This window comes from Crinia signifera, chromosome 3 (assembly GCF_055691185.1).
Source record: "Crinia signifera chromosome 3, ASM5569118v1, whole genome shotgun sequence".
In the NCBI taxonomy this organism is placed as follows: domain Eukaryota; kingdom Metazoa; phylum Chordata; class Amphibia; order Anura; family Myobatrachidae; genus Crinia; species Crinia signifera.
This window is the reverse complement of record NC_139219.1, coordinates 65544538-65568737: the sequence shown is the minus strand read 5'-3', so window position 1 is coordinate 65568737 and position 24200 is coordinate 65544538. Positions and strand designations below refer to the sequence as shown.

Below are 24200 nucleotides of genomic sequence, written 5' to 3'. Positions count from 1 at the left end.
CTTCAATTAACTGTAGACATTTACACTGACATTGAATGGGTACCATTTAATGAAGCTGCCAGTTGGGGACCTGTGAGGCATCTATTTCTCAAACTAGAGACTCTAATGTACTTGCTTTCTTGCTCAGTTGTGTATCGAGGCCTCCCACTTCACTTTCTACACTGGTTAGAGCCTGTTTTCTGAAGGGAGTAATAATCATTGTAGGAAATGTTCAGTTTTTTGCAAATTTCTCGCATGGAATAGCCTTAGTTTCGAAGAACAAGAATAGACTGTCAAGTTTCACATGAAAGTTCTCTTTTCATGGCCATTTTGAGAGTATAACTGAACCCACAAAATGTGATGCTCCGTATACTTAACTAGTTCAAAGGAAGGTCAGTTTTATAGCTTTTCTAATGTGAAAACCCATTTTCAGCTGTGCTAACATAATTGCACCATGGTTTTCAAGGGTTTATTAATCATCCATTATATTTCTTTTTTTTTTTTTTCAACTGTAGATTTTTATTGATTTTCAAAGAAATTATGGGTAAAAGAAAAGGGAGGGGGGGTACAGAGAAAAGAGAAGGAGGGGGAGGGGAGGGGTACAATGCTGGGTTACAATGATGGTACTTTCCGAGTCAAATACAGTTAAGACATCCAAAACAGTTTACAAAACATCATCAAGATACAACCCGATAGAAGGACCCTCAAGTATGAAGGGCCTTGGTTATAATCTTTGATAAATCCCACTAAGATTAATTTTCGCCTAGAGACAGTTTATACCTTGCCCAAGGGGCACACTTTTTCAAGGTGGGGATCGTGGATAATAGGTTAAGGGGACAATCTGAAGTTTCAAATTGATAATTGGAGTGAACTATATTCGCAACCTCAGACCAGTGGGGGACTGAGGTGGTTCGCCAGTTGCGCGCCAGGAGGCGTTTGGTGGTTGAAAGAATTTGGCTAAGTACATATACCTCCGAGGGGGAGTTGGAGTGTGGGAAAAGGTGAAGTAAAGCTACTTTTGGGTGCGGGTGGATTATGCAATGTGAAATAGTGGATATAAGTTGGAATATATGTTTCCATAGATCATTAAGTTGAGGGCATGACCAGAATATATGGCAGATTGTCCCCACTTCTTGACATCCCCTCCAGCATGCCCTCTGTGTGTTCGGCCAAATTTTGTGGAGCAATGCCGGTGTCATGTAGAGTCTATGAACAAGTTTAAACTGTTGTTCAATATGAGAAATGCACTTGGAGCTGCCCAGATTTGCTCGGAATACTAGATTCCATTCATCGTCCGACACTGGACATCCTATATCCTGCTCCCATTTAGATAGTGCAGGGAATTTAGGTTGTCGGTTTGGGGTTATAATTGCTGTGTACCATCTGGAAATGGCGCCTTTTTTGTGTGACTTGTTGATAAGGGCCTCCACCGATTTAGGCATCGTTCGGAGAGAGGCCAGCGCGAGGGGGAAGAGTATTGTAGCCAGTGCCTCGCTTGGAGGTACTTGTAAAAGTCACTCCGTTGGATTGAGTACTTAGTCTGGATTTGGGAAAATGACATTAGATCTCCTGCGTGAACAATATCACCCAGGGTGTGAATGTTTGTCCAAGAGTTAAAGGATAGGTTAGGTATCAAGTATGTTAGGCTTTTAAGTGATATGTCCAAAGAAGGTAGGGACAATGTGTTTATTCTAGAAGCAAAAGTGTGCTAGGCTTTACAGGTCGAACTTACTGTAATCGAGGGAAGGGAAATCTGGATCCCATCTCGGGGGGGCAGGCCAAGTAAGTCCAAGAGTGGGAAGTCCGAGAGGAGCCCACGTTCAAGTGCTACCCAAGGTCTCTGATCAATCTTAGGGTCCCAGGCTCCTATAGAGGAAAGGAGGGTTGCTGTCTGATATGCTTGGAGATCGGGGAAAGCTAGGCCACCGAGGGGTTTGGGGAGGGACATTGTCGTACGCGCTAGCCTTGGTTTCCTCCTCTTCCACACATAAGATAGAAATAATTTATTGAATTTAGCAATTAGTGTGTCAGGAAGATTGACGGGGATTGTCCTGAATAAATATAGGATTTTAGGGAGTAACACCATTTTGATAATCATCCATTATATTTCTAATGTGATTAGCAAACACAATGTACCATTAGAACACTGAAGTTATATATATATATATATATATATATATATATATATATATACAGTATATATATGACACATTATATGATAACATGTACAAATGTATCAGGGGCCAATATAAGGAACTATCAAACACCCTTTTTTCTGCTAGAAAGGAATCTAGGACTCGAGGGGACAAGTTTAGAATAGAAGAAAAAAGATTTAGTTCATCTAGAAGAAAAAATGTATTTATGGTCAGAGCAGTCAAACTTTGGAACTCTCTTCCTGGAAATAAAATAAGGTTGGATAAACATTTATTGGTTAAAAGCATCCATGGGTACAAATAAGAAACATAATCTGTCTTCAAAATATCAGAACATACTATACAACAAGGGATAAGTTATTACAAACCTAGGTTGAACTAGATGGACGCAAGTCTTTATTCAGCCTCACCTACTATGTAACTATGTAAATATATACGCTATTTCACAATATGGATTTATGGGCTGCCTTTTTACCCCTCAGACTCCCTGTTGGGGAGAATCGAAACAAAAACATACACAGCCCAATACGAGTAATTAAAAGCATGTAAAAAAAAGTATATCAATTTTCCATCAGTTTTCATAAATTCTCATCAATTTATATGATCAGGGTCGAAGTTGAATAGGATGTATCCGATACATTTCGTCTGCTAAAATACTTCATCAGGGGTATCGCTTAATGTGAAATGGTGATATTAAATTTGCTTTTGTGAAAGAGGGTCTGATATCAATATGTAGACAATTGATCATTAGGGCCCTTATTCTGGTTGGTGCGGTCGAGCCGCATATGCGGCTCCGACCGCACCAGACGAATCCCCGCCCACCCTACGGATCGCCACGGCCGTCCGTACACGGACGGCTGGCGATCCGCATAAAAATGGTGGAGGCTACGCCTCCACCATGGTGGGAGCTGCCCCCTGCATTCGATGGTCGTCGACCATCGAAGGCAGGTCCGCACGCCGCGGCAGCTCCCGCAAGCTGAGACCACACGGACAATCGTCCGTGTGGTAGCTTGTATGGGGGCTGAAAGCTGACATCCGGCGACGTCAGCTTTCCGCCCCCATGAGTTGCGTCATGCCCTCATTAGCATGCGTACGCCCCGCGTTTGCATGGGAACGCCCATGAAACGCGGGGCGTATACATAGGGAAATGAGGGCATGAAGCCCCTCACTCCCCTATACGCCCCCTTTGCGGCGTAGTAAATTTATGTGCGGCGAATTCGCCTGCACATGCGCAGATTGACCTCTGCGCATGTGCAGACGGAAAACATCGGCGGTACGGCCGCACGCGGGCCGTACCGCTCGAATCTGAATAAGGGCCTAAGATAGGACTGTCACAGCTAAAGGGCTGGATGGAGTCGTTTGGTGCACAGAAGCCGGAGACGGACCAGGAGGAGTAGGATTGAAACGTGCAGGTTTAATAACAGATTTCATAAATGATAAACTTCACTCAAATACTTCTTTAAGTGACAGTTGGGATAAATTAAATAGAGTCCAGCACAATATTAATAACGAGCAGGTAAATCTGGAAACGTGTACTTGATGAGCCAGAGTACATAGAGGAAGATCCGGAAAGAGGTTGATTTGATGACAGAAGAAATGGATCCGGATGACTGAAAGATGATGGAATGAATAAGTTGTATGAAGGAGGGCAGCGGAATGCTGTGCAGGGTAATTCTGGGACACAAGCAGGAACAAGCACTAGGTAGGACTTGCAGCATTGGTGTCAGGAGAAAACTTCCTTGTAGCAAGATGCAGGGAGTAAGGCACCAGAGTCAGGAGAGAAAGAGCCAGGATCCGGGAATCAGCTAGGAGGTTGTGAATGACTCCAAAGACTCATTGCACTGACACTGAACAGCCTAGGCAGATCCCTTATATCCCCAGGGGACGGCTGCCATTGGCTGTCAGCGCAGGATGAGGAGGGAACCTCCACTCTGGGCCAATCTGTCTCCTGCCCTCAACCAAGATGGCGACGCCGGCCTCCCAGCACCACTATCTGCAAAGACACCGCTACCCGACGCTCCCCTGCTGCCATCCCTACCCAGAGCTGCCGCTACCCGCACACCGCAGACCGGAGCCTGCACACGCTAGCCGGCGGCGGGCGCGGACGGGTGAGTACTGTACCCGCCGCGCTCCGTCGCAGCTACGTGTGACAGTACCCCCCTTTTCAGGGTGACCCCAGGGCGCCTATGGGCCTTGTGAGGATTTCTCTGGAGAAATTACTTTATCAGTTTCGGAGCGTGCAAATCAATGGAATCCACCCAAGAGTTCTCTTCGGGACCAAACCCAACCCATTCCACCAGATACTGGGTACGAGAATTGCGGCAACGAGAGTCTATAATGCGTCTTACCTCGAATTCAGCCCCACTTTCAGAGTTAATCTTGGGCGGTTTGGGAATCTTCTTTTGATAAGAGTTCAACCTTAAAGGCTTGAGGAGGGACACATGGAAGGAATTGGAAATCCTTAGGGAAGGAGGAAGTTGAAGTCTATAAGCGACCGGATTAATGACTTGGGTGATAGGGTATGGTCCAATGAACCGGGGAGCCAGCTTCATAGAGGGCAGACGGAGGCGTATATGGCGGGTAAACAGCCATACCCGGTCTCCGACTTTCAATCTGGGCGCTGCCCTTCTTTTCCTGTCTGCCATCCTCTTGTATCGGGCGGAAGATTTAAGGAGAGCGGTGTGGACATCCGACCAGATTTTAGCAAAGCGTTGTAATGAAGTGGTTGCTGCAGGAACTTCGGAAGAGGATAATTCTGAGAAATCTGGAGATCGTGGATGTTTGCCGAATACTGTAAAGAAGGGGGTGGTTCCGGAGGAAGAGTGATAGGAGTTGTTATGCATATATTCTGCCCACGGGAGAAGATCCACCCAGTCATCTTGGGAAGACGAGACAAACAGTCGGATAAAGGCCTCCAAGTCTTGATTCACCCGTTCTGTCTGGCCGTTGGTCTGGGGATGAAAGGCAGTGGAAAACTTGAGTTTGACCTGTACCGCGGCACAGAGAGCTCTCCAGAACTTTGCAACGAACTGTACTCCGCGGTCGGATACAATCTCTTTGAGCAGTCTGTGAAGTTTAAAAATGGTTGAGATAAATAGCTGAGCCAGTACTGGAGCAGAGGGGAGACCTTTTAGTGGGACGAAATGGACCATTTTAGAGAATCGGTCAACCACTACCCAGATTGCAGTATGACCTTTTGAGGGAGGTAGTTCGCAAATGAAGTCCATTGACAGATGGGTCCATGGTTCTGTGGGAATGGTTAGAGGGCGGAGAGGACCAGCGGGAGTTGTTCTGGGCACCTTATGCTGAGCACATTTTACACAAGAGGCGACAAAGTTGGTTACGTCGTGGCGGATGGTTGGCCACCAATAAGAACGTGACAGGAACATCAAGGTCTTTTGTGCTCCTGCGTGCCCTGCGAAGCGGGAAGAGTGTGCCCATGACAATATTTTCTTGCGGAGTTCGGGGGGAACGAACGTTTTACCTGGAGGAGGAGATGGCTGTACGGTTACTTGGGCGAAGACCACCGGATCGAGGATTGGACGAGGAGGTGTCTCTAGGTCAGAGGTCATCTCAAAGGAGCGGGATAGAGCGTCCGCCTTAGTATTCGTGGTTCCAGGTCGGAATTTAATTTGGAAATCAAAGCGTTCAAAGAACATGGCCCAACGGGCTTGGCGGGCAGTAAGGCACTGAGCTTGTTTGAGAAAGGACAGATTTTTGTGGTCTGAATACACGGTGATCTTATGCCGCGCCCCCTCCAGAAGGTAGCGCCACTCCTCTAACGCAGTTTTGACTGCAAGCAACTCCTGTTCCCCGATGGGGTAATTCCTCTCTGCCGGGAGGAATTTTTTGGAGAGGAAGGCACAAGGGTGTAATTCTTGATCCTCACCTTTTTGTGACAAGATGGCCCCGATCCCTTCCAAGGATGCGTCCACCTCGAGAATGAAGGGCTTGTCGAGGTCTGGTTGGAGGAGGATTGGTGCTGTCATGAATGCTCTCTTTAACTGCTGGAAGGCAGAGGATGCTTCTGGCGACCATCGGCTTGGATCAGCTCCCTTGCAAGTGAGAGCAGTGAGGGGAGCAGCGATAGTAGAGAAGTTCCGGATAAATCGCCGGTAATAGTTTGAGAACCCTAGGAATCTCTGAATTCCTTTGAGTGTTGTGGGGGCTGCCCAGTCTTGGATGGCTCTCACCTTCTCTGGGTCCATCTCTATCCCAGTGGCGGAGAGAATGTGACCCAAGAATGGAATGGACGTGACCTCAAAAACGCACTTCTCCAACTTGCAGAACAGTTGATTTTGGCGAAGACGTCGTAGGACTTCGGACACTGTCTGTCTGTGAAGTTGAAGATTTGGAGAGAAGATGAGCATATCGTCTAGATAGACTACAATGGAGTGGTACAGCAAGTCCCGAAAGATATCATTTACAAACTGTTGGAAGACAGCGGGGGCGTTACAAAGGCCGAAGGGCATCACCAGGTATTCATAGTGAGCGTCGCGCGTATTAAAAGCCGTCTTCCACTCGTCACCTGGACAGATCCGGATCAAATTGTAGGCCCCTCGCAGGTCCAATTTAGTAAATATTACTGCCCCTCTCATCTTGTCGAATAGTTCTGCGATAAGGGGTAAGGGATAGCGGTTTTTAATGGTGATGTCGTTCAGGCCACTATAGTCGATACATGGCCGAAGACCGCCATCCTTCTTTTTCACAAAGAAAAACCCGGCCCCGGCCAGAGAAGTAGATGGTCGAATGAAACCTTTGTTTAAGTTCTCTTGAATGTACGAGGACATGGCCTCAGTCTCGGGTAGCGACAGGGGATAGATGTGGCCACGAGGAGGGAATTTCCCGGCCACCAGCTCTATCGGGCAGTCCCAAGGATGGTGAGGAGGCAGGGTGTCGGCACTACCTTTACTGAAGACATCTGTAAATGAACGATATTGTGCGGGTATCGACAAGGGTGGAATTGAAGAGGATGAAGGACAGTTACCCTCACTTTGTGGATGGGTCTGGTAGACCGGAAGGATCTGAGGAATGCAAGTAGACTGGCAATCTGTTCCCCAGGCCTTGACCTCCATATTGGTCCAATCGATGTGTGGGTTATGTTTGGAGAGCCAGGGAAGGCCCAGGACCATTTGGTGTGAGCACTGTGGAAGAATGAAGAATTCGAGGGTCTCTTGATGTAGAGCTCCTATGAGCAGTGTCACCGGGATTGTCTGATGGGTGATTTGTCCACTACGAATTCGACTCCCATCCACTGCAGTGAGGACCAGCGAGTGATCCAGGGGTTGTACAGGCAGGGCATGTTGGGTGACAAATGAGGAAGAAAGGAAGTTTCCCGCTGCTCCAGAGTCCAATAGGGCCTGAACTCTTTTTCTCCCTTGGGGACACACAAGGGTAACCGGAATGGTGGAATCAGAAGAAGAGGGAGATGGAAGCAAGACTCCTAATCGGACCTCCCTCGGGGAGATTAGGAGCGGTCGTTTCCCGGCCGCAGCGGGCAGGAAGCCAATAAGTGAGCTGAGGAACCACAGTACATGCACAGATTCTCTCGCTGTCTTCGGGACTTCTCTTCGAGAGAAAGACGGGAGCGGTTGATTTGCATGGGCTCATCTGTTGACACCGCAGGAGGTGGGGTTGGTTTGGAAGCTGGTGCGACATTGGAAGGGAATCGAGGGCGAAGGCGATCAGAGCGATTCCTCTCAAGTTGGCGTTCTTGGAGTCGCAGATCGACCTTGTTACATAATGAAATGAGTTCAGCCAGGGTGGAAGGAGAATCGCGAGTTGCTAACTCGTCCTTGATGCGCCCGGCTAGGCCGTTCCAGAAGGCAGAAACGAGAGCCTCTTCGTTCCATCTGAGTTCGGAAGCCAGGGTTTGAAATTGTACGACATATTGTCCCACTGGGCGACTGCCCTGATGAATCCTTAGGATCTCCGTGGCTGCGGAGGACACTCTGCCAGGCTCGTCGAAGATGCGACGGAAGGAGGCCACAAATTCTTCATAGTTGTAGAGGATGGGATCCGCACGCTCCCAAAGGGGGGACACCCACTCAGGGGCTGGCTGGCAACTTTTAGCCTAGGGGGCAAGTCCAGAGCACTGGCCCATAGCCCCCCCCCCCAACTTTCTGGAAGACGGTACGCTTGCGCGCGCCGGAGGCGCGCAGAAAAATTAGACTTGTGGCCTAACATTAGGGGGCGTGGCCTATTCCATTATTGTATTGTGTACCTGCAGATTGCACATTGTGATGCTAATTACACATTATGCCGCACACCTTGATGCCCATTACACTCTATAATGTGATGGCAATTACCCAATGATCCCCACACTGTAATGCCCATTACGCCCCATAACATGATGCCCATTGCACTGCACAATGTGATGTCCACAGTGCCAGATTTGCCCCCACAGTGCCAGATATTCCGCCACAGTGCCAAATACACATATGCCCCCACAGTGCCAGAGACACATATGCCCCCACAGTGCCAGATATGCCCCCACAGTGCCAGAGACACATATGCCCCACAGTGGCAGAGACACATATGCCCCCACAGTGCCAGAGACACATATGCCCCCACAGTGCCAGATATTCCCCCACAGTGCCAGAGACACATATGCCCCCACAGTACCAGATATGCCCCAACAGTGCCAGAGACACATATGCCCCCACAGTGCCAGAGACACATATGCCCCCACAGTGCCAGATATGCCCCCACAGTGCCAGATATTCTCCCACAGTGCCAGAGACACATATGCCCCCACAGTGCCATATATGCCCCCACAGTGCCAGATACACATATGCCCCCACAATGCCAGATATTCCCCCACAGTGCCAAATATACACATGCCCCCACAGTGCCAGATATTCCGCCACAGTGCCAAATACACATATGCCCCCACAGTGCCAGAGACACATATGCCCCCACAGTGCCAGATATGCCCCCACAGTGCCAGAGACACATATGCCCCCACAGTACCAGATATGCCCCACAGTGCCAGAGACACATATGCCCCCACAGTGCCAGAGACACATATGCCCCCACTGTGCCAGATATGCCCCCACAGTGCCAGATATGCCCCCACAGTGCCAGATATTCTCCCACAGTGCCAGAGACACATATGCCCCCACAGTGCCATATATGCCCCCACAGTGCCAGATACACATATGCCCCCACAATGCCAGATATTCCCCCACAGTGCCAAATATACACATGCCCCCACAGTGCCAGAAACACATATACCCCAGTGCCAGAATTTGCAACTCACCATTGTTGCTGTTTCAACTATATCTGCTGCTGCTGATGCTGCTGCTGGGGGAGGGGGGGCGGGGGAGAGCGCAGTTCATGCCCCTCCTGCCCACACCCTGCAGCCCCAGTCCGGTGCAGGCCGCGCACCTCCTCCAGCTCTCCTGCGCTGGCCGCTGCTTCCAGAATCCAGAATACGGCCGCGGCTACAGGAAAATGGCCGCCGGCCTCCTGCACTAAGGATATGTCCTCAGTGCAGGGGGCCGGCGGCCATTTTCCTGTGGCCGCGGCCGTGTTCTGGAAGACGCGGCCAGCGCAGGAGAGCTGGAGGAGGTGCGCCGCGCGGCCCGCAGCAGGTGGCTGGGTAAGCGGCCCGGGGGGCACATGGCACCCTGCCCCCCGGCCCAGCCCGCCCCTGCACCCACTCCAGGGCTGGACCCGCCAGTAGGGACACGATGTAAGCCACCCGAGTCTTGGGAGAGGGGAAATTGGAAGGCTGGAGGGTAAAATGGACGTCACATTGATTCAGGAATCCTCGACACCCCCTCGGGGACCCGTCATATTTACTGGGGGTTGATAGCTGTAGATGGTGAGGAGCAGCTGGCCCAGGAAGAGCAGCAGAGGTCGAAGCTCCGGAGGTTGGTGCTGCCGAAACTGGGGGAGCCGCCTGAGGTGGTGACAAGGTCTGGAGATATTGAGCCACTTGACGCTGGGTAGCCTCTACCCGTTCTAAGCGAGCCATGATGCCTTGAAGAACATCCGTCATGGAGGCCTGTGCTTCACCCGATTCCATCGGGTCAGTGCAAACTGTCACGGCTAAAGGGCTGGATGGAGTCGTGTGGTGCACAGAAGCCGGAGACGGACCAGGAGGAGTAGGATTGAAACGTGCAGGTTTAATAACAGATTTCATAAATGATAAACTTCACTCAAATACTTCTTTAAGTGACAGTTGGGATAAATTAAATAGAGTCCAGCACAATATTAATAACGAGCAGGTAAATCTGGAAACGTGTACTTGATGAGCCAGAGTACATAGAGGAAGATCCGGAAAGAGGTTGATTTGATGACAGAAGAAATGGATCCGGATGACTGAAAGATGATGGAATGAATAAGTTGTATGAAGGAGGGCAGCGGAATGCTGTGCAGGGTAATTCTGGGACACAAGCAGGAACAAGCACTAGGTAGGACTTGCAGCATTGGTGTCAGGAGAAAACTTCCTTGTAGCAAGATGCAGGGAGCAAGGCACCAGAGTCAGGAGAGAAAGAGCCAGGATCCGGGAATCAGCTAGGAGTTGTGAATAACTCCAAAGACTCATTGCACTGACACTGAACAGCCTAGGCAGATCCCTTATATCCCCAGGTGACGGCTGCCATTGGCTGTCAGCGCAGGATGAGGAGGGAACCTCCACTCTGGGCCAATCTGTCTCCTGCCCTCAACCAAGATGGCGACGCCGGCCTCCCAGCACCACTATCTGCAAAGACACCGCTACCCGACGCTCCCCTGCTGCCATCCCTACCCAGAGCTGCCGCTACCCGCACACCGCAGACCGGAGCCTGCACACGCTAGCCGGCGGCGGGCGCGGACGGGTGAGTACTGTACCCGCCGCGCTCCGTCGCGGCTACGTGTGACAAGGACTGTCTTCTTATATTGGTAAAACTAATAAGAATCCTATGAGTTCAGGTATTCATATACACAAATGTGGAAGTAGACTCTTATACGTCCCAAAAATGACCCATTCCAGGAGGGACATGGTGCTCTGTACCTGGACTTCCCTCTGAAATTCTGATTAATAATTATGATAAATCATAATTGTAAAAATGCATCGTTCACTGTGTGCTATTGGCCATTATTGTCATTGCGCCTATTGCTACATGTACTCACCAGTTCCTGCAATTAATTCACCAGCTTAGAATAGAGCAACAAGGAATGGCTCCTGAAAAGACAGAAATTATTCTGTATTAAGGATCCAGAAATCCCCCAACCCTCACTCCTGCTTTATCCACACTGAGGCACCATATGTTAAAGAGACATGATGAGCCCTCTAGGGATGTGTAAGGGACAATGGCAATAATAGTCCCCTATTTAGGAATGTGTGATACGTCATCGTCACAGCAGCGTTATTCGTGGTCTATTTCCCAATTGCACTCCAACGTATGTATTCATCTAACATAATGCAACTGAAATAAATGTACAAGTACCGAACGTCTATTGCCCTGCTGTGATCAGTAAGACATTACAGTAGGGTGATATTATCATGCTGCAGCGTACAGTATATATCTTACAGCTAGGATGGGAAGCATCACTGTAACGTCCTACGAGTAGGTGATTTCAAGGACCACAGAATGACACTGGGTTTTCAGCACGGAGTGCACTGTTTAGACTCAACGAGGCATCAAATCTTTTAACATCCATTTATCATGTAGCTATTTTAATGTAAACATTTGTTCATTTAGGTGAAGTGTTTTCATTATTAAACTAATTTTGCCATCTTTCACACAGAGTGATGGGGTGGACGGGAAACACTCGCTGACAAGACACTGAATTCTGCACTAGCTCATCTTGCTGTCAAATACATCTTCATTAGATTTTTTTTTGTCATTTGCTGATGGCAAACATTGTATAAATGGGATGACGATCAGGTCTGCCTTGATAACATGCCTTATCTCATTAGTTTTCACATCAAACTTAATCAGTACTGTGAATTGTAATTGCAGCAAAAGACAATGCAATAGATCACTGGAGCCCCTATTTCTGCATGGCATCTTAAAACATCAGCAGGCTGTTGTGAGCAGATAGGGACTGAATTAGCGCATGATGTGTGAGGCATAATAAGCAAGCTGCTCGGAATAATGAGCTTAGCCAATATGAAAAGAATAACCAATCAATGTGAGATGGGCAAACATAATTTAGGATTAATTACTTGATTGGTTGTCTATAGTAAACTGATTTGACCACACGCAAGGATTATGTATTAAGATGTCAGGCTAGGGCAAAATAATAGAGACTTGGCAAGTGTGGGTATGTCATTTGTTCTGCGGATCATTCTGGGACTGGAAAACATTGATCAGAAATGCAGCAGATCATTTGCGATGATTTATATACTAGCGTGGTTAGCCTATTCTTTGAGTTTATGTAACAAAAGGAAGGTCATAAAGTGTAGTTCAACTTTGTGTGTGTTTACATTTATCGATGAGACAACAAGATACCTGCGAAGAATCCGCACTTCGGGGACTTTCTTTTATACTATGTAGAGTTAATGTAAGTGGGAGTAATGGCTCAGTAACAGGGGGCTGTCTGTGACAGTACAGAGGAAATTGGGTTCCTCCCCTGGGTGTCACTAACAGAAGAAGACAGCCCCCCTAAGGTATGTATCACCACAGCAGCCACCGGCCCCCTCCCAACTTTCCATCAGGCAACAACGCAAGCAGCATTGCACCAGCAGTCTCTAACACCCAAAGTCACGCCCATCAATCTTATAGGCTGTTCCACACCACTAGCCGCCTCACTGGACATGTGCGCAACATTGAGCACAATCAGTAAGAAATGTGGAATGACAATGTTCAGTTTCATACCAGATTTCTGACATTAAGGGAGGCCCAGCATTATATGGCTCCTGGAGAGCCGGGGGCAGGAACCTGCTGGTTCACAGACCTCTGGAGCCACCACACCAATTTTGACACCGGTTAATTTCCTCCCTTGAGGTCGGCACATCCAAGAAAGGACCATCAGCCTCCCAGTGGGCCATCCACCTTCTGAGGGCCCAAAAGATATGGAGTACCTAGTTTTTAGAATAAAATAAATGTTGAAGATTGTTTCTATTTCCTAATTATATTTCCGTTAATAATGCATTGAAAAATAAACATTCTTTACAAAGAACATACTCATTATTATGGTCAAGCATTACACAAAATGTAAGTTGCTATGGGCAGCAGAATATTTTATAACAACCCTTTTATTTAAGTACAGATGGAGCAGCTCACATTGAAGCTGCTCCTGGTGATTCTATCACCATTTGCCAGCCAGGTGCTCATGAGACAGACACTTGCGTGCCCTCCATCAGTACCCAGCTGCTCCCCCATCCTCCCCCGTAGCTGCCTGCATCCCCCACTTGCCCTGCCCATCTCCCTGAAGCAGAGACAGGCAGGGTATCTGCTCCTCGCCACCATGCTGATCGGGACATGCAAGCGTGTGAAATGCTCACGCGTCCCCATCAGATGGGTATGCGCCAGCTCAGGAGATCTGGGAATAGTTCAGGCTGGCTGACAGGTGCTCCATCTGTACCAACACATTTTTTGGTACTTGTGTAATAGCACGGCACCCGGCTACGCTATGTTTTCAGTGTAGGCTAAGCTACGCTGTCAGCGTAGCCCAATGGCTGCCTAGCGTAGTTAGCATAGTGACTCTGCGGCAGCCTAGCATAGTTAGCGTAGTTAGCGTACTTAGCATAGTGACTCCGCGGCAGTCCAGCTTTGTCCCCAGCATCCATTTGCTCTGTCCCCGGCGCCAATGGCTCTGTCCATGGTGTCCATGGCTCTGTCCCCGGCATCCATGGCAAGTCTAGTGAGCGCCTCCCCCACACAGCGCCAGTAACCACCAGATCCCTTGCGCTGGCGGACGCTGGCGGAGAGGGGATCATGCGGGTGCCGAAGTGTGGCGAGCGAATCGAGCCCCGCAAGGGGAAGCGTTAAGCGACCTGTTCATACCCCCACTAATCACATTTCTCGTTGCTCTAAGAATGCATTCTTTCACTGTAAAGAAATGAACTCGTAGAAGGGTATCTTTCGTTAGGTCAGCAGAGACTGTTCTGGGTCTGGGGAGACGATGTATGTGATCTATCAAGAGTTCTTTGGGGTCAATTGATGGGAGTAGCTTGTGGAACAGGGCACATACGTAGTCTTCTAATTCTGCGTTGGCTACTGAATCAGGTATGCCTCTGATCTTGATGTTATTGCGTATGGACCGGTCCTCCAGATCCGCAAGTTTGGACTTGAATTGATCTATGTCTCTTTGTTGATGGTCATATGAAGATATCAAATCATTGTGAGACGCAACCAGTTCCTCCATTTTGCGCTCCAGGTGATCGGTTCTGTCACCGATAGCGACCAGTTCAGTCTTAACGTCGCGAATAGCAGATTTGAAGTCTTTAGACATTTCCGCCTGGAATGCAGAGAAGACTTGGCATACAGATTTAACCAGCACTGGAGCGTCTGATTAGCAATCCATTCGGACAACACAATGGGTGAGGTCATTCCTCCCGTCACTCCCAGTGCAGGGGAAGTGGACTTTGGGGGGGGGGGGGGGGGGGATACGTGTTATAGGGAGTTGTGGGGATTTTCTGGAAGGAAGGGAGATTTCGGATGGTACTGCATCTTTAGCTTTCTTGGTAGGCATAGCTAAGCGAGGAGGCACACTGAGTATGAGCTGAGCTCCCAAAGGGGATGGTACCTGGGGGGGAGTATAGGTTCAGAACATTAGAATTGTTGCTTGTTAAATAGAGATGATGAGTGGCAGCTGAGTAAGTGGATTGCTCACATCTGCAAGTATTGAGTATTCAAATATATAGTTTACCCCAGTACTTCAGTTACCCCAGTGCGCGGCAGGAGTAGGTCGTCAGTCTGGGTCTCCACTCTAGTCTTGGAGGGGTAAGTGTGTGGCCGAGGGAGGCCTGGAGGGGTAGTTTTTGGGAGCCGGTGAGCTGTGCTGAGTGGGCTTCTCTGGTGCCACAACCAATATGGCCGCCGCAATACTGCAGGGAGTGCTGGGCCAGGTGGGGGATCAGTGCACATAGCACTTACCATTCCGGTTCCAGTTCAGAGGGGTGCCTGAGGATGAGTTGGGAGGGCTGGGGGCACCGCTGGCTGTTTTTTTTTTTTAGCTCCGGAGGCGTCTTCCGTTCCGGAGCCCAATTCCTGGCCGCCGTCCGAAATCTAGGTCCCGGCTCCGTCGTCGCGGGTAGGCCAGAACTGCTACTGCTACTACTACTATTGCTGCTACTACTACTACTACTGCTGCTGCTACTACTACTACTGCTACTGCTACTACTACTACTACTACTGGTACTACTACTACTGCTACTACTACTATTGCTGCTACTGCTACTACTACTACTACTGCTGCTACTGCTACTACTACTACTACTACTACTGCTACTGCTACTACTACTACTACTACTACTGCTACTGCTACTACTACTATTGCTGCTACTGCTACTACTACTACTACTACTGCTGCTACTACTACTACTACTACGACGACTACTGCTACTACTACTATTGCTGTTACTGCTACTACTACTACTACTACTGCTACTACTACGACTACGACTACTGCTACTGCTACTACGACTACTGCTACTGCTACTACTACTTCTGCTGCTACTGCTGCTACTACTATTACTACTACTACTGCTACTGCTCCTACTACTATTGCTGCTACTGCTACTACTGCTACTGCTACTACTACTACTACTACTACTGCTACTACTACTACTACTACTACTACTGCTACTACTACTACTACTACTGTCGCCAGTTGGTTCTAATTCCTCTGCTTGCTCACTAACTTTTCCATCCACATGATGTGCCAGATGTTGTTCCACACAGATGTTGTGGAGAAAACAACAGCAGAAAACAATTTTAGTATCAGTCTGATAATTGAATAGCCATACCATACAGAGAGCCTTAGCCCACCCCTTTACTATTTTCTTCTCTACTGTTTCCCAATTTCATCCCTTCCTTTCCCTGCCTTTTCTACTTTGGGCTCTTTATAACAATGAGTCATAACCCCTTTAGCACTTGTTTCCAACAATAAAATAAATTGTGATGCATAGGGGCAGATGTACTAAGCCTTGGAAGTGATACAGTAAAACTACCAACAAATCAGCTCCTGTCATATTTCAAACACAGCCTGTAATATGGCAGTTAGGAGCTGATTAGTTAGTAGTGCATCTTTCTCCACTTTATCACTCTCCAATGCTTAGTAGTAGGTCTCTGCGCCTGTTTGGGAATTCCAAACCCAGACTTGGAGCGTGGGTCTTGGCAAAACGTCAGATCCCACTGTTGGATCTCGCGAGACCCATTCAAGTGCAGGTGGCTCAACGCCATTTTCAGTCCAGGTTTGGACGGAGAGGGATAGGAAGGGTCTGTGGGCTGGTATTGAGTGCGTGGGTTGGTAACCTGGGGTGGCAACCTGGTGCTCTGTCTGTGTAAAGTCATGGTTCTGCTAGTCCAGTCCAGTGACAAGTCCAGTCCAATGATACTACTGCATAAGTCCAGTGATACTGCTGCATATGTCCAGTCCAATGATACTGCTGTATAAGTCCAGTCCCGTGATACTGCTGCATAAGTCCAGTCCAGTGATCTTGCTGTAAAAGTCCATTCCAGTGATACTGCTATATAAGTCCAGTCCAGTAATACTGCTGTAAAAGTCCAATTCAGTGATACTGCCATTAAAGTCCAGTGATACTGTTGTTAAAGTCCAGTGCAGTGATACTGCTGTATAAGTCCAATCCTGTGATACCACCATTAAAGTCCAGTGATACTGCCATTAAGTCCAGTGATACTGACGTTAAAGTCCAGTGGTACTGCCAATAAAGTCCAGTGATACTGACATTAAAGTCCAGTGATACTGCCGTTAAAGTCTAGTCCAGTGATACTGCTGTATAAGTCCAGTCCAGTGGTACTGCCATTAATGTCCAGTGGTACTGCTGTTAAAGTACAGTGGTACTGTACTGCCATTAAAGTTCATTGGTGCTGCTGCATAATTTCAATCCAGGGATACTGCTGTTAAAGTCCAGTGATACTGCTGCATAAGTTCACTCCAGTAATACTGCTGTATAAGTCACATCCAGTGGTACTGCCGTTAATGTTCATTGATACTGCATTTAAAGTCCAGTCCAGGGATATTGCTGTATAAATCCAGTCCAGTGGTACTGATGTATTATTCCAGTCCAGTGGTACTGCCATTAAAGTCCATTGGTACTGTTGCATAAATCCAGTCCAGGGATACTGCCATTAAAGTCCAGTGTAACTGCTGTCAAAGTCCATTGGTATTGTCATTAAAGTCCAGTAATACTGCCGTTAAAGTCCGATGATACTGTTGTACTGCTGTATTGGTCCAATCTTGTGATACTGCTGTATGAGTCCATTCCAGTGGTACTGTCATTAAAGTCCATTGGTACTGCTGCATAAGTCCAGTCCAGGGATACTGCCATTAATGTCCAGTGAAACTGCTGCATAAGTCCACTCCAGGGATACTGCCATTAAAGTCCAGTGATACTGCTGCATAAGTCCACTCCAGTGATACTGCTGTATAAGTCCAGTCCAATGGTACTGCTGTTAAAGTCCATTGGTGCTGCCGTTAACGTCCAGTGATACTGCCATTAAAGTCCTGTGGTATTGCCGTTAAAGTTTAGTCCAGTGATACAGTCCAGTTAAGTGATACTGACGTAAAGTCCAGTCCAGAGATACGGCTATAAAATCCAATCCAGTGGTACTGATGTTAAAATCCATTAGTACTGCTGTATAAGTCCAGTCCAGTGGTACTGTTGTGCTGCTGGACACATCCCTAATATCGTTTAGAATTTTTTTTTTTTTAACATTTTTTTTTTATTATTTATGAAGCTCTGGGTGCTAGTGGAGGCAGGGGCAGAACTATCAGCAGTGCAGCCGGTGAACTTGGGGCCCGCAGCCACTGCCCATCTGCACCGCATGCAGCCGCCACCGCTGTTTCCAGTTTTTATTTTTATCTTGCTGCGGCACGTGCACACAATTCCACAGACGTGAGGAAGGCAGCGGGGGGTAAAGCAGCATCTCATAGATATGGATGCAGTCCTGACGTCTGCATCCATGCCGGGGATGATGGATGCTGGTCCTGACTCCTGTCAGTCAGCAGCTCCAGCATAGCAACAGGCATCCAATTGCGAGGCTGCCTGTTACTGAATGAGGCAGGCCCAGAAGACACTGCCCTCAGAGTCCCACTGCAGTGTTTAGCACATGGCCATCAACATGTTGGTGGCCATGTGCCAACGAAAAACAGTATGAAATAAGTTAATATAAGGGAAAAGGGGGGTCCGCAGAAATTATCATTACAGGGGACAGGTGTGCTTTTAAATATTATTACTACTAGAGGAAGGGGGCTGTTAAATATTAATAATGCAGTATTATTAATATTTAACTCCCCCTCCCTGTAGTATTATTAATACTACAGGGAGGGGGCTGTTAAATATTATTAAAACTACAGGGAGGGGACTGTTAAATAATATTTATACTATGGCCACCCGCCGTCCACCACCATGGCCTTGTGTGGTGTGTGCTCAGCTCCTTGGCTGTTGAGGGAGGGGGAGTTAAATATTAATAATACTGCATTATTAATATTTAACAGCCCCCTTCCTCAAGTAGTAATAATATTTAAAAGCACACCTGTCCCCTGTAATGATCATTTCTGCGAGCCCCCCTTTTAGCGCCGTGACGGTGAGTGCTCTCCTCCCCTCCTCTCCAGCACTAATACGGGAATTATCTAAGGGTCACTAATGTGGGCAATGTGTAATGGGCACTGTTGAGGAAATTATGTGTAAGGGACATTACTGGGGGAATAATATGTAATGGGCATTATAGTGTCTGACATTGTGTAATGGGCATTACAATGTGCGTCATAATGTATAATGGGCACTACAGTGTTTGACAAGGTATAATCGGCATTATTAATAATAATAATAATAATAATAATTTATTGTCACTACCACATTAAAAAAATGTAAAGTGAAATTCACAAGGAAGAAAAGAAGAGAAGAGAGTATACTCACAATTCATATACCACAATTCAAACACAAAATAACAGATGGGAAAAAACTGTTCCGCAACTGACTAGTACAGCAACTCAAGCACCTGTAACGTTTACCCTCCTCAAAAAAATATCTGCCATCCTAGGCAGAGGTTGGCAAATTACTTTTTTAGCAGCCTTGACTATCCTGTCAAGGGATCTCCGATCAGAGCACTTAGAATTTCCATACCATACCGCAATGGCATAAGTCAACAGACTCTCGATAACGCAGCAGTAAAAGTTCGTAAGCAAAGGCCTAGATAGGCCAGCTGCCTGTAATCTTCGCAGAATAAATAGACGTTGCTGAGCCTTTCCAACTGCCATTGCGGTATGTGTGGACCAGGACAGATCTTCCGAGAACGTAATACCAAAAAATGTAGTATTAGTAACCCTCTCCACCTCTTCACCATTTAAAACCAGCAGATTGATAGTCGATCTTCTAAAGACAATAACCACCTCCTTAGTCTTTTTACCATTTAGGAGTAGGTTATTAACCTCACCCCATTCAATTAATTGCTGCACCTCCGACCTATAGCTATCTTCCTTTCCCCCACTGATCAAACCCACCACTGTAGTATTGTCAACAAATTTGACAATGAGGTTGGACTCTGAGTTACAGTGTGTGACAATGTTACAGTGTTACAGTGTGTGACAATGTGTAATGGACATTACAGTGGGTGACAATGTGTAATGGGCATTACATTGTGTATAATCCTGGATTAGTGCGTCTAAGTGGCGCTTTCAGACTGCTATCCCAGGTTGGACCTTGGATTTTGATTGATCACTACGCACTGTGTAATGTGAATATGGGCATTACGAGGTGCCCTGGTCTGATCCTTTCACACTAAACCCAGGTCGCCCATTAAACACAAGGCGACCCGGGTTTAACCCCTCTTATAATTAATTGCCGGGTTGGCCAAACTAGGGTTATTCCGTGCTTCCACATTGCACCTCAGCACAGCAATAACCCGGGTTATAAATATGATCTGAAAGGGGTATGAGGAACTCTACCTGGTGCAATGTGTACAAGTGGCACTACTATGTGGTGTAATGTGACTAATAGGCATTACTGCAACACTATTATGTGGTCAATCTCCTTTTTCACAAAACCGTGCCCTACATTTTTTGTCACCCGCGTTCGTCGCGCAGACTGTTCCTATTTTGAGTATGGGGATAGCATATTTTTGCACCTTGGCCCACAACTCGCTAGTTCCGCCTCTGAGTGGGGGACTAGGGCAGGGGGTCATGCAACCCAGGACTGGAGCAGCAGCCAATCACCACGGACTGCCGCTGCCAAGAACCAATATGTAGTAGCCAAAGTTTCTCAACTTTCTTTCAGTGATGCAGGCCCGTGGGGGTAGAGTCAGGAGTTGGGAGCCACAACACTGGCCACCAGCGCACAGTGATACTGGTGAGGAGGTAAGAATGGATTAGGCTGATGACTGCTTTCGGGGGTAGAGCTCAGCTGCCAATTTTATTTGGAGAGCAGATCTCCCTGCCTGCAATCATTCATGTGACTGCAACCTTGAGGACTAGTATGTGTAGTGGGCCTAACGGAGTGTGCCATAATGTGTAATAGGCATTACGGGAAGTGGCATAAGGTGTAATAATAATGGTGTATGGCATAATGTATGAGATTCGTTACGGTGTGTGGCATAATGTGTAATGGGCATAATGGTGTGTGGTGTAATGGGTCATTATGGTTTGTGGCTTAATGTGTAACATTCATTATGGTGTGTGGTATAATGTGACCATGCCCTTATTGTCATGTAGCAACTCCTCTAGTTTCATATAACTACGCCTCCTCATGACATGACCATGCCCACTAAGAAATCATTTCTTCTTGCCCACTGGGTAAACCATTACCTTTTGAGGCCTCAACCATGTTTTATTAGGCCATGCACCCTTTTCTAGAAACCTGCTCAAACAATGACACCCCTTGATTAATTGTGGTGCCTTCCTGCAGGGCAGACAACAGAAATCTTGGGGCCCGGAACACTGATATCTCTAAGGCCCCCCAACACCGAACGCGGATTGTTATTACATTGCATATGGAATGTATTTTTTTAATAATAAAAATAAACAGATAATTAATATTCACAATGCAATATAATAGGGAAGGGCAGATGGGAGGGCACAGCATTGTGCGTTGTGTGGTTTGGTGTGTTGTGTCATTAAACTCATTAGTACGGGTAGCCAGACAGGTAGCCAGTCATGCTTGAAAAAAGGAAAAATAGTGGTGCGCTACCAACAGCTGCTGGCACTGGGTTGTCAAACCCAAATAATTTTAGGAAAGAGATTGTGTGCCAGCGCTGGCTGATCCAATTTGTAGACAAGACGGTTACTCAATTTATAAAATTTATTTAATAATCACATATATACTGTACATAATACATTGACTAAAATCAAGTGTCATATGCTAATGAGCAATAACAGGTGAATGCCTGAATTTATTGGCTCCATATAATATGGCTTATTCGAGATAATAATGATGTTGAATATTACCATCCGATGTTTTCTGGCGATTTTGTGAACCAGAACAATGACGTGACAGAGCCCCGAGTTCCCTTGTATTAGGGTATTCACCTCCCTATTCGGCGTCTTCTCCTTTATATGGATGTTTAGGAATAATGCAGATATCCCAAACGATGTTTGTAATCCAATGGAACCAGGAGAATTGTAGACGTCAGTGGGTGGTGGGGTATCACAAAGTGGATGGATGCAGAGTCAATCAGAGAGCTCGACGCGTTTCCCCGGATGTTCACTGTCCGGCTTCCTCACTTGCACACTTCCACACTTGCTCCTGAGGAAGCCGGACAGTGAACATCCAGGTAAACGCGTTGAGCTCTCTGATTGACTCTGCATCCATCCACTTTGTGATACCCCACCACCCACTGACGTCTACAATTCTCCTGGTTCCATTGGATTACAAACATCGTTTGGGATATCTGCATTATTCCTAAACATCCATATAAAGGAGAAGACGCCGAATAGGGAGGTGAATACCCTAATACAAGGGAACTCTGGGACTCTGTCACGTCATTGTTCTGGTTCACAAAATCGCCAGAAAACATCGGATGGTAGTATATAACATCATCATTACCTTGAATAAGCCATATTATATGGAGCCAATAAATTCAGTCATTCACCTGTTATTGCTCATTAGCATATGAAACTTGATTTTAGTCAATGTATTATGTACAGTATATATGTGATTATTAAATTTTATAAATTGAGTAACCATCTTGTCTACAAATTGGATCAGCCAGCGCTGGCACACAATCTCTTTCTAGCCAGTCATGCTTACAGATCCTGAGTTCCTCAAAGCTTTGGGGCCCCTCAACTGGTCGGGGCCTGGTATGAGTGTCCCCTTTGACCCCCCTGTCACCTGCCCTGGCCACCCCCCAGTCTCACCCTCTCTGCCCTTCTCCCACTGCCTCACCCCATTGTCACCCTCTCTGCCTTTCTCCCACTGCCTCACCCCATTGTCACCCTCTGCCTTTCTCCCACTAGATTTCCCCAGTTGTGCTCTTTGGCTGCCACCCACTACATTACCCCAGCATCACTTCTGTCTCCCACTACATGTTCCCTGTCTCACCCTCTGCTTGTCGTTCATTAATTATCATCATTGTCACCCTCTGCCTTTCTACCACTGCCTCACTACAGCATACCTCCCAACTGTCCCGATTTTTGAGGGACAGTTCCAGTTTTTGGGACTATCCCGTGGTGGTGGTGGTGGGGGGGGGAGTAGTTGGGAGTCCCCCCACTACCACTCACAGCTCAGCGGGGAATAGACAGCATTTATTAACTGTGAGAGAGGGACAGGGGGCATAGCTAGCAGTTCACACAGTGGTGGCCGTCTGTCATCTAGCACAGGGGCAAAATAAAGCAATTTAGGGGCACCAATCTAAGACTATATCGTGCCCCCAAACTAAAAATATTCTGGTGCACCTGCTCACCCCTGAAGCATAACAGTAAACATACAGCCCCCCACAGCATATCACTAACACTATAACCCTCCCTCTTACCATACATCCCCCAATACATTTTAACCCTAACCCCACACACACCTCAGCCTATAACCCTAACTATACACACACCCCTCAGCCTATAACCCTAACCATACACACCCCGCAGCCTATTACCCTAACCACACACACCCCTCAGCCTATAACCCTAACCACACACACACCCCTCAGCCTATAACCCTAACCACACACACGCCGCAGCCTATAACCCTAACCATACACACACCCCGCAGCCTATAACCCTAACAATACATTCATACACCCCGCAGCCTATAACCCTAACTATACACACACCCCTCAGCCTATAACCCTAACCACACACCTCGCAGCCTATTACCCTAACCACACACACCCCGCAGCCTATAACCATAACCATACACACACCCTGCAGCCTATAACCCTAACCATACAAATACCCCGCAGCCTATTACCCTAACCACACACACCGCAGCCTATAACCCTAACTATACACACACACCCCGCAGCCTATAACCATAACCATACACACACCCTGCAGCCTATAACCCTAACCATACAAACACCCCGCAGCCTATAACCCTAACCACACACACCGCAGCCTATAACCCTAACTATACACACACACCCCGCAGCCTATAACCATAACCATAAACACACCCCGCAGCCTATAACCCTAACTATACACACATCTCGCAGCCTATAACCCTAACTATAGACACACCCCGCAGCCTATAACCAGAACCACACACACCCCGCAGCCTATAATCCTAAACACACACACATCGCAGCCTATAACCCTAACTATACACACACCCCGCAGCCTATAACCCTAACCATACACACACCCCGCAGCCTATAACCCTAACCATACATTCAGTGGCGTAACTACAAATTTTGCTCCCTCCTGCAAAAAAAATCCTGCCCTCCCCCCTTTTAACTAACTTTTCCCACTGCCGCCTTTAATGATACCCCGTATGTCTTTATAGAGTCAGTGTCACCTCTA

The 24200-nt window shown here is 47.5% G+C and overlaps 1 long non-coding RNA gene across 1 annotated transcript in view; it reads right to left on the bottom strand.

Annotated features, from left to right (window-relative positions):
* The window catches only part of LOC146062505 (uncharacterized), a 56094-nt gene that overhangs the window by 14048 nt on the left and 17846 nt on the right, over positions 1-24200 (bottom strand). Inside the window, exon 2 of the long non-coding RNA XR_014471363.1 lies at positions 11253-11304. This is a non-coding gene — a long non-coding RNA (uncharacterized LOC146062505). The remainder of the gene's footprint in view (positions 1-11252; positions 11305-24200) is intronic.